The sequence below is a fragment of the Pleuronectes platessa genome, chromosome 2, assembly GCF_947347685.1.
Source record: "Pleuronectes platessa chromosome 2, fPlePla1.1, whole genome shotgun sequence".
In the NCBI taxonomy this organism is placed as follows: domain Eukaryota; kingdom Metazoa; phylum Chordata; class Actinopteri; order Pleuronectiformes; family Pleuronectidae; genus Pleuronectes; species Pleuronectes platessa.
This window is the reverse complement of record NC_070627.1, coordinates 22075781-22085628: the sequence shown is the minus strand read 5'-3', so window position 1 is coordinate 22085628 and position 9848 is coordinate 22075781.

The window sequence follows — 9848 nt, the reverse complement described above, 5'->3', positions numbered from 1 at the left end:
GCACCCCCCCCCAAGCGCGCATACACACTCCCCTCCACCCACCTACCCCATCCACGCCGCCTCTCTCTGTCATCTTGGCCTATCAATCAAAAATGTATTAAGTCCAGAGTCGGGCCGATCAAAGGCAGAATTCCTGGGAGGAGAGCAGATAAGGCCTATCTCATTAATAAGTGCTTTACCATCGTAGGGGCCCGTGCGCCTCGCCACACCCTGCCTGCCTCCCTTTGATATCTAATTATCCATCCGTTTCATTCTGTCAGAGAGGGAGGAGAAGGACGACTCACAGTGTCATTACATGCAAATACTGTTGCGTATCTGCATGTACCGGGATCTGTGCAAAGGGGCTGCACCAAAACATCATGACATGTGGCAAATCCGGATGTGCAGAGAGTGGCACATGTAAACATATGCAAATAAGATGTTCTTGCAAAAGGGAACTGGTCCCACTTTTGTACGGCACACATCCTGTGGAGCTGTCATGCATATACAGTGTGAGGCTGAGATGAAGAGTGTGATCTCACACAAACAACCGACTGCAGCTGAGACTCCCAGGCATCTTACAAATCAACCTTTTAACAAAATACAGGAGCAATGAGCTCTGAGAGGGCTGCAGACAAATTAGATAGTAGTGGGTCAGGAAAGAAACAAGATATTAAATCATCAAGGTACGATATTGAGGAAAGGCGACAATTGAAGGAGAGCAAGGGTTAAGAGGATTTTTAAGAAATACCAGGGAAAGACTGATGGACAAAAGAAGAAGAAGAAATGAAGTAGGAGGGCAGAGACAGACAGGAGAAATGAGAGAATGGGAAATGGGAGGGAGAGAAAGAACAGGGCATTCTTTTCCCTTCTCTCCTTGGTTTTCTGTAAGAGTAGCTCAGGAAGATAAGGCTAAAAGGTCCGTCAGTCTGTTGTGGAACAATCCGTTCTGTGTCTCCCCCTTTTTCTCTCTCTCTCTCTCAAGATACTGCCTTTCTTTCTCTCTAATGGCACAACTCAGATTTCGAGCGATGCCTCTTGTGATATGGCTCATCTCTGGTGGCATGGTTTACTGACATCACTTGTCCAATACAATATACTCACATGCCATGAAGAGCAAACCCGCCTCGAGTCTAATGTGACAGAGAAAATTCTGCAAACACTTTGGGCTCTTTTTCTTTAAAAGAACAAACCTTCAATGTATCTAATATTCACACCAGTGTCATTTATTCATATGAAGGAGGACGATTCAAAGCGACAATAAAGGGCTGAACTGATGTCTGTTAATTTAACCGAGCTGTTCGAAACCTCGCCCCTAATCGCTCAAAGCAGAGCTCTGAGACAAACACAAACCAAGGAGGATTTAGAAGAACAAAAATGACACAAAACACAGGCCCATGTGCCTCACAAAGACTCCAAAGTCTGCCTCCAAATCCCATGTCCTCTTTAAAAAAAAGAGACCTTCATCTCCTGGCACTCCTGTTATGAAGAGACTTTCTTCAAGAGGAGAAAGGAGGCATGTCAAAGACACGGGTCACAGTGTTTACAAAGACGACTCTTAATCCAACCACAGTTTCCCCCTGCTTTTATTTCCTGTTTCATGGGATTAAAATTAAATAAAACATAATAAAAAACAAAATTAATTTATGGTTGAATAACTTATTTTTCTTGTTTTAAAGGGAGAGGGTTTAAAGACTGAGGGGGGAATCTACAAAGGAAATAATTAAAGTCAAAGAAGAAAATTACTTTCTTAGACTTTTAAATTTATTTTGTGTTTTCTAAAGGAATTTCTTTATGCGACCCGGGAATGACTGCATATTACCCAAAAAGACACAAACTCTCAGTTTTTTCTATTTAAAAGCAGCAGTCTACATGCAACAGTCTGAAGTTAAGATACCAGTTAATCAGCACATCATCAGCTGCTCTCTCTCTCTCTTTCTCTCTCTCTCTACCTCTCTTTCACTACCTCTCTTCAGCTTTCTCTCTGTTTCTGTCTCTGACCTGTTGTGAATCTGCCTGAGGGTTTGAATAACTGTCTGGTGCCAGGCTGCCTCACCCCAAGGCCTTGTGGGAGATGAAGAAGAGGTCAGTAGAGGTGGGGGCGGAGATTGTGTGTGTGTGTGTGTGTGTGTTTATGTGTGTGTGTGTGTGTGTGTGTGTGTGTGTGTGTGTGAGTGTAGATGTAGACCCTTGGCTGATGCTGTCCACAGAGTCTTGACAGAGAAAGGCAGAGAAATTGGAAAAGTGTGTCAATGGAAAGACATGGGAATAGATGGAAAGAGAGACGCGTGTATCCCAGTCATGAGACCCCAGAAGGTTACACAAGGAGCTCAAACAGTAGCAGAAAATCACATGAAAAAAAGAAACCAAGTTGGCTTCTTCTCCAGGATATATTTGGCTCACAAAAGCAAAAAACAAATCTGAATCCAATTAGGATTTCATCCATACTGGGCACCTCGTCGCATTTAAAGCCAAGCAATGTTTTTTACAGCAACTGGAAAAAGTACTTATGATGATCATTATATAACAACACACAAAAGAAAAAGAGTCCCCTTGTAACAGCTGTCTATCTGTCTGTCTTCACCTAATTCCTCGCCCTTGCAGCCCTGCGCTGGGTGTGAGAGAACACCTCAGACCCACACGCAGATGAAAGGGAGGTCAACTCGCCGGGGTGAACCTCTTCTGGGGCTGACCAGGGCTAGAGGGGGCCACATGCCTGGGTGGCACTGCCTAACTAACCCCCCGGATGAGGGGTCTGGTTGTGATTTGGTTCAGTGGATGCTAAGACAGAGAAGACTCTTCCTTCGTTTTCTCTTTTGGCTAACACGAGTTGGGAAGGGGTGACAGAGAGGTCAGGGGGGCTCCAGTGGACTGTGCCCTGAGGGGGAATCCTGGGGAGGGATCGCAGAGAGGTAGTTGAGAGAAAGAGAGAGAGAGGGGATGGGGGTTGGGGGGGGGGGGGGGGGGGGGGGGTATCCCTCAGGAGCTTGGCCCGTCCTGAATCAAAACAAACAAACAGAGTGGTCCTCTGATCTAATCTGCCTGAACTAAAGCCCTCCAAACAGTCCGCTCGAAGCAGCTACTGCACTCACCAGCAGCATGTCCCTTACAGACATTCAGAAGCACCGTGAAGACAATAACTTCATTTTACTGCATCTTTACATTGTGAGTTAACAAGTCAAACTGAATGAAACTCATTTACATGAATACAATGAAGCACTGGGGGTTAGCTGCAATACTCTGATCTGGAGTTAAGCCCTGACTTCTGAAGACAGGATTAAGACACAGGACACTATTACTGTAAACACTGTAGTAAATACACGTGTTTATATTGACTGACATCCACCCATGCCTGTGCACGTTATCAGGATTATTCTAAGGCCACTGCCTGGGAAAGCCAACATGTTTGGCTCTTTGAATTCTCACCCTAAACATTCCTTCCATGTCTGTGTTTTGAGGCTTTGCTATGGTTTAGACAGTAGACTAAACTTCTCACTGGCTAGCTGTTACCCCAACACAATGCTAAACAAATCCCTCTTCCTCAGCGGCACCCCCACCAATGGCAGCGCAGCCTGCTGTCAGCTGACCAGCGAGGGAAGATGCGGGTGAGATTAGACCAATCAGGGGTCAGGCTGAGGTTATCACAACCGCTGCAAAACTAAAACAGATGGGAGGACGGAGCGCAGCACGACTCAACATCTACTGTTGGGATTCATATCTTCAGACCTTGTATTCTCCTGCTCCACTGGACTGGAAGAATGTCAGACTTAGTTTTGGTTTTGGATTCCGGGTCATGTTGCTTTAACAAAATAAGAGTGTGGATCAGCAAGTCCAGGGCGTACGATACGACACATGATAAGATGTGTAAATCTTGCACAGTGGTTAAATCCCTCTGTCCCTTAACGAATGTGACATAGAAACAAGAAAACATGCTGAATAAAGGCCACTCGCGTGTCCCGCTCTCATCTTCAAATCTTTGGCTTTCATCATGATCACAAACATTATAAGAGAGTTACAATACACAACTTAAGCAACATCAATTTTCTTGTAAGTAGCAGGGAACAAGATCACCCTCCTCTTTGGATTGACATTATTAAGAATTACATCAAATACACACAAGACAAAGTCTTTTATAAAGCATTGGTAACTAAGTGTGTGAGGTTTCATTATGATCACAGACATCCAATTTTTCTCTTAACTGTAGACTGGCCTTCTGGGATTTAAAAACCCAAACTTGCCCCAAATGGCATGTTTGCCCAAAACGTCATTCCTGTCGTCTGTCAGTCTGCTCTTTCTATTTTCCCCCCACGTTTGTCTATTTTTGCATAATTGTTTGCTTGTTTTCTTCATTATCTCTCCATCTGAAATTCAACTCCCCTCTGTGGTAAACATTAGGCCCCTCGCAGTCTCTCTCTCTCTCCCTCGTTCTCCCGCCAACTCCCTGCACCTAGATGAGATGTAATTGTGATTAACAACGCCGTGACAGGAGCACACAAGACTTTCGTCATGACGGAGAAACAAACAAACAGCGCTGACAGAGATAAAATGATTGAAATATGTACAACATCTTATCACAGATGTTAATTGTTTCCGTGTGGGAGGGGAGGGTGGATGCGGAGAGGAGAGGAGCGGTTCACGTGAGGGAGGGAAAGAGGAACTTGAGAATATCCTCCCTCTGCCTTTGGCCTGTGCCTGACTTCAGAGCTAAGCCCTCTCTCAAGAGAAGGTCAACACCAGGTTCAACTTTTCACCTCAGCAGCCTGAGAGAACACACTAAATACCAAGGATTACACCACGGTGCGCTGCAATATCGCCCAGCCTTCCACTGCTTTTCAGAACCGACCTACACAGCACATTTCAAAACCACAAAATTCAATAATGCACTTTCAATATAAAGTAAATGCCACAACTATGTGACTGTTGTCGTAGGGTTAGACACACTTGGTTCAGCAGAAAATACAAGTGCATCTGCTAGAAATGCATTGCGTTTAATTTGCCGAAGTATTATTATACATGCAACAACTGTAATTAAAATTCTATGCATTACATTTTTTCAGTTCAAGTACTCGCAAACTTTTTTTAAATGAAAGATTACAATTTTGATCAAATCAACTCTCAGCCATAAGCAGAACACCAAAGCCTCATGCCAATCTCATGTACTGAAGGGGAAAGTCGGCAGACAATAGTGGCAGGGAGCTGGTGACCCCTGATTTAACTTTGTGCACCATATCTAGTGCTGAAGTCCATGTGCGTGTGTGTGTGTATGTGTGTGCGTGTGTGAGCATGTGTGTGTGTGTGAGGGCATGATGATGTCTGTGCTGGTCAGGTGTAACCGAACAGACAGAAACACAGACAGGCAGGCGGCCGGCTGGCGTCAGCGGCCACACGCCTGTCACGACACACCACACGCCGTGCAGCCACATACCTCAGCGCCCACACTGCGTACACACAATGAGCGCTCAGTCCCCCGCATCACGCACCAGCGGCAGCAGCAATGTGAAATATTCACACAGGGACAGAAGGTAGAGAGACGGGAGGGGAACGGCTCCGGGGGAGACCTGGGAGGTGAGGTCGGAGGGAAGGGTTCAAGGGAGCGGGGCTGAAACAACGGCAAGAGGGATGTGATATTGCAACTTTTGACAAACTTGAGTTGTCTCTCTGCACAGCTGTTTGAGAGGAGAGGAGTCTGGGTACAAAACAATCTAAATCATATCTAGATTATGAGAATTGCTTTGGTGAAAATAAATGTCAACATTTTCTACAATATAAAAAGTAATTGTCATGCCTGCCCTCAGAAGAATTTACAGTTACACTTAAATCTAATCAATTACAAGAATCATAGCAGAAGCAGAAACAATTCACTAATAAATAGACCTGTAGTCAATTAATCTGCACCAAGTTTAAAATTTGAATTAACTTTAAAGTCTTACAAAGAAACGATCCTAGTTCTCGCGCATGAGGAGTTGCTGGTCTTTTGTCATCTGTTTTTACAAATTGAATTGTTGACTGTTGGCTGAACTGTGTTGGGACTGTCTCAAGTAAACTTGTGATGCACTGTTTTCTAAAATTGTATTAACTAAATAACAAATACATTAATCAAGGCATATCCAACAGATTATCAAAAAACAATTAATACTTATTTGCAGCGCTAATCACAATTTTAAATCAGTCTCTGCTTCATCCTAGTGACCTACTTTCTAAGTGAAACTTTCTGGGGAAGAATTTTTTTTTAATGTAATTTCAGAACAGGACCACAGTACACAATAACATGATGTTCCCGTGCTTTATTTGAACTGGAATTATTACAAAGATCCCTGAAAAAAATAAAATAGTAGTCACTTCTAAATGTTGGACCTGAGTTTCAAGACATTGCAGTTGTTATATAGCTCTCTCCCGCCCTCTGGTGGAGCAGGAGGAGACCTACATAAACTTCCTGTTAAAAAGCACCACAACCTCCTTATTAAACATATCAGACTGATCTGACGTTTCAAACTTTCTGTGGATCTGAGGGATGAACACCACAGATATGACCGTCTGTCATGTGAGGAGAAGGTGCTCGAGCACTTTCTACAGCCAGGGAGTGAATGGAGTACAGTGGGGCCCTCTCAAGCAAACGCTGACACCCTGAGCCGCGCACATCTGGTGTTAATCAGCAAAGCTTACACAAACACACACATACACACACGTACAAAGAGGCAGACACATACAGGCACTTCGGCAAAGATCCCCCTAAGAAAATCCCTCTCAACTCCTGAACTTCCGACATGACTGGGGTCAACACACTTGCCCTGGATCTATTAGTACAAACGCCGTGGCCATGTTGTAAGAAGTGGTGAGTTGTTACAGTACAAGGGCTTTGCCAAGTACACACAGTAAATTCTAGGCTCACTGCGTCGAGCAATGACAACACATAACCACAGATGCATACATAAACACACATAGATTTAAACGAGGGTATGAAGGGGTCAATGTTCAGAGCTCTCTATAATTAAAAAAGCTGGGGACAGGGGTTGAATTTTGACTTGTGATAAAATGAAATCTACTTGACAATAGAGATTTGCACCATGAAAGAAAACGGAAAACCAATAACTTCTACACATTCTAATGTCATTCGTGGACCACCAGGAAAGAGCAAGATAAAGACAAAAACACAGTGTGACTAAATTCAATCTGCATCCTTCTGTGTAGTTAACATCTTCATCAGCATGTTGCCCAAAAAGTTAATAAGAAGAAAAAGCAGCAACCCATCCATATAAAAGTGGTCAAGCCATATCTTGATCCTTTGTGGGGATAAAATGTAATTTCCTTTTGATCATTTATTTATTTTATTTTACTTGATATGTATAATGTGTTAATCTCCATTTTTTCAGTGTCTTGGTCTTGCGGATGTTACTCTGATTGTGGACAGCATGATATGACCTTTCGTGACAGACCTCACGTAACCTCACATGTGTTTTCATTTGTTCTGGTTTAATTTGGTTGCAGCTGCATGGAGTTATGAAAGGATCTACATCGTGGAACTATACTCTTTATCCTATTTAGAATGATGAATGTGGAAGATGTCAATCGGAATGTTTCCACATCAGACATATCACAACCCAGGTGTAAACTAAGGGGGTACTCATGGATCACACATCTCCACCAAGCCTAACGCCCTATCTTGCAAATAAAATGGCCTTGGCCCACACACCACCCTTCCATCAAGTTTCAATGAAATTGATTCTATATTTTTTGCTTAAATCCTGCTAACAGACAGATAAACAGCTATGAAAACATAACCTCCGAGGCAGAGGATAGAAGTTTAAATAGATTTTAAGTAAGAATAGTTTTTTTATATATTGAGCACAAACCTTCTTTTAATTATTTTTAAACTTGTATTCTCTATAACAAAAGCTCTTATTGCTTTGTTGAGCTAACCTGTCTAACACTTTTCATTGTGCCGTTGACCCTGTGTTAACTTGGATATAACAAATAAGACCTAATAAAATAAAATAAATACAAGAGCCACGCAAGTGAAATCCCCTGAGTGGGTGTGCCATAGGCAGTCATGTTGCTAATAGCCTAAATGCTAAATTTTAAAACACATCAGCAAATGTATATTATTATTTTAATTGGAGTGATAATAAAAAGCTAAAGCTAATCTCTTTTGAGAAAACAATAAGCTAAATTGATTTTTGAAGGTACAGCTAACTGATACATTAATTAATATCTTTATGACTGAGGATTAATTAGTTACATTTGTGGGAAGTTTTGATCTCATTTTGGATTGAATTTATCAAAAAGAACTTGAATCATTCCAAAGGTTTCATAATTATAAACAGCATGGATTATAATATACTATATACATACTATAGTCCTACTGTACCACACAGTTGTGCACATGTCATCATTAAGTTCTGTGTAGGATAACATACCTGTGTCCACCTGTGTGTGTTCCGGTGAGGCTCAGGAGCTGTGGCTCTGTGGGGGCTCACCTGTCAACAAACACATGATTTACATCAACAGGCTCACACAGACACACACACACAGACACAGACACACACACACACACACACACACACACACACACACACACACACACACACACACTGCAGCACTGTGTTGCCATTACAAACCAACTACAATGTGTCATTGAACTCACAAATTGAGATTCCTGGTTTTAATTATGTCGGTTCTGCGTCTGTTCTGTTGAGGTTTCAAACATTAGCTTTAGCTACTTTGAACTTTTAGCTAGTCCTTTTTACATAAATGTGAAGTTGGTTAACAAGGTAGCCTCACTGTTCTGTATTTAAGATGGAGAAGTTTCACCAGAGGTGTGTTAACCAGTGTCTACATGCTGGTGGTGGCTTCTCTTGTAAACTTCGAACATAAAATTTGGTGATAAATTAAAAAACATTCACATATCTCACCTCAGTGCAGCTTAATTAGCAAAATTACATTATGATCTGCCATTTCTTCTTCAGCTCAGCTGTCCAGTGCTACAAGTCGTGCTGAGCTCAATGCTGCCCCCTGTGATTAAAAATTACTTTACAGATTTAAATATGTTCCAATACAGCTAAACTACTGCTTTCAAAACTTGCCACAGTGAAGGTTGGGGGCCCTGATTGTAAAGTGGCACAAGCTGAAAATAACAGCAACATTTCACCATGTTTAGCTTCTAAACATACACAAAAAACTGGGGGCTTTTACATAGCTTTTATGATTTACAGAAATATCTGTTTACTTTGTCAATTCTAGTTTTCCCATAATGTTAATGTTAAATTTAAATATCAAATGTAAACAAAACTGTCAAATATAAATCCAAATAATAAATCTGAAACTAAATATTTACATCTTTATATTAAATTTAAACCTAAATGTTTAATCTAAATATAAATGTTGAATCTAAATCCAAACATTAAATCTAAATATCAAATCTAAATGTGAATACTACACTTATTTATTAAATCTAAATGTTTGATCCAAATGTTGAATCTAGTTGTTAAATTATTTATCGGGTCTATCATTGATGTAAACTTTTATATACTTTTCATGAAAAACTAAATATGGCAAAGCTATTGCGTTAAATCTGGTTAAAAGATTTAAAAATGCCACCTTTTTAAAACATTTTACAGCTAAACAGGTAAAAATGTTGCTGTTATCTTCAGCATGGGTCTCCTTTACAATCAGCAGCCAATATGAAAGTACATGAATATAATCTGACAAAGCTTCTCTCTCTCAACATAATAATGTTAATCATGCTTTCCACAGCATCCCCAAACTCCCTTCCCCTCTAATGCTCATTCCCACTGCTGCTCCACAGCTCAGAGAATTTGGCAGCTTCCATCATGTCAGAGAAAGAGAGAAGTATTGGGATCCAGAAAGAGAGG